The sequence below is a fragment of the Lepeophtheirus salmonis genome, chromosome 13 (assembly GCF_016086655.4).
Source record: "Lepeophtheirus salmonis chromosome 13, UVic_Lsal_1.4, whole genome shotgun sequence".
NCBI classification, from domain to species: domain Eukaryota; kingdom Metazoa; phylum Arthropoda; class Copepoda; order Siphonostomatoida; family Caligidae; genus Lepeophtheirus; species Lepeophtheirus salmonis.
In genome coordinates this window covers 13,781,435-13,783,572 of record NC_052143.2, presented here as the reverse complement: position 1 = coordinate 13,783,572, position 2,138 = coordinate 13,781,435, and the positions used below count along the sequence as shown (strand labels likewise).

General features: G+C 29.6%; 1 long non-coding RNA gene across 1 annotated transcript; it reads right to left on the bottom strand.

Moving 5' to 3' along the window:
• Positions 1-511: 511 nt before the first annotated feature.
• On the bottom strand, positions 512-1,740 carry LOC139907044 (uncharacterized). The gene is made up of 3 exons (XR_011783357.1): positions 1,419-1,740; positions 1,228-1,366; positions 512-1,165 (listed from the first exon to the last, which is right to left on the bottom strand). It is a non-coding gene; the product is annotated as an uncharacterized lncRNA (long non-coding RNA).
• Between the last annotated feature and the right edge of the window lie 398 nt (positions 1,741-2,138).

The following is a 2,138-nucleotide window of genomic DNA, read 5'->3' as shown; positions in this document are numbered from 1 at the left end:
GCAAATACGTAATTTAAGTATTCCCAATCATTAGTTTCAATAAAGTACTTGCTCAATTTTATTTTCCTAACTTATTCATCTCCACCAGCTACACTCCCCCCCCCCTTTTGTATTAAACTCATAATTATATTTGAATGTAAAAATTTTTTTAGCCTATACACATATAGCTAAAGTTGATAATATTGTAGAGAAAAACGCGTGCAAGGAGAAGGGGGAAAAAATACATATGGTATCATTGTTTAAAATACTGATGTGATTATCATCTGCCTGCTTTATTATGATTTTTGAGGATATAACAAAAGTATTTATTAGCAAAATGTTTAATGAGATATACTACGTATAGTTGACTTGGACGTTTTTATCCGTTACAGTATATTTTATAACGTCACATTCCATGAAATTGTAATTCATTATTAACCTTATTCTCAGAATAATAATGAAACGAATGAAACCAAAGTAGAGTATTTCGAAATATATTTGAAGTTCCAGGTTTAAAAAGAAGGCTTTAATTAAATATAATCTACATAATAAAAAATATACCATCATACATTTATGTTAAATATACACAATTAAACAATTGAAATCATATAACTAATAACAATAAATTATATATACAGAATATTGAAATAATAGATTGATCCAAATAATATTTTCTTGTTCTGACACCATAATTCAGTTAAATATGTCATAACTTTAGGTTGCAAAACACAAGCGAGACGTGGAGTTTAATCAAAAAGATAATCACCCCTCTTCTTCATGTGGAAGTTGCTATATACAATTGTGCACAGGATAGATATATCTCTACCGATGAGATCTAACTAATTATTAATAATAAAGTAAATATCAAAATCATAAAATTACGCAATAAATATACTAATAAAAAAATGTTAGAAATAAATCCATCTTAAAGATTTAGAGCAAAAGCTATTTATGTAGTAATGTCCGGCGATATTACTCCTTATTAAGAGCATCAAAAAAGATATTTTCCCCGTTATTTATGCTTATATAACAACATACTATTATCATGAAGGATTTACACAATTGCTAATTATAATGATACACCCAATGTAACTACCCCCGTTGTTGTGACCATTTAAGTAGTTGTTTTTGCCTTTTATGAGTTTTCTGAACACCATTTCTTGGAGCCTATCAACCATAGCTAAGCCTTAAGTGATAAAAAAGTAATATTTATTGACTATGTAATATTGGAAAACCTAATTATCATACCCAAGTCTTTAAGTGAAGAAACTAGTCTCAGACAAACTAGTTGCGAACCATCCAAAGCTACTACTCCCGTTGTTGTGACCATTTAAGCACTTTTTTTGCCATTGAATGAGTTGTGTGTCATAATTCTTGATAATTTTGGCTAAAATAGAATCATATTTTAGGGTTACATATTAAAAAAATTGAATACTTACTGTTAGATAGTACAAAATTCAGAGTTTCATTTCGAAATTAGTAAATATTTTATACTTTTTACTGATAACTTGATCGTCATTTGGTGTGGATGACTCAAAACATTTTTATATGTATTTCTATAAATGACATCAGTACCAACATCCTCCATTAATTTAATGATGGCTCCTCGGGAAGGGATAGGTTTACCCGTGTATTTCTCCATAAATTTTTTGAACATAGATGATTAGCAATTGATAAGGTTATATTACATGCAATAAGCATCTTTGTGAGATCAGAGTTAAAGTCTGACTTGATGTATTCATCATTAACTTGATTTTTAGATGAATATCAATTCTCTTGATATGATATGAGAATAATGAGTGGCGTGTAATTCTAGATAGGAGACCAAAGGCACATTTATTTCGACAAATCCGACAAACCATCTGTTTCTCATCTGGTAAGTAATTCCCAAATTCCTGGGCCTCCATTTTCAGAAATCCAGACAGAAGGCGACGTTATTTTAGGCATTTTATTCAGTTCTCTATCGACTATCACCATCTAATATTATATTAATATTGAATAATAAAGGCGGGAATGATGACGTTCTTGATTGATAGAAGAAGATGTATATTATTTAATCAATGATGCCATAAGTATTTCTTCTCTTCTGCTCGCACGCTTTTCTATTCTTACCAAAATGATCACCCTTACATATAGCTAAGGGTGATAATTAAGATCTT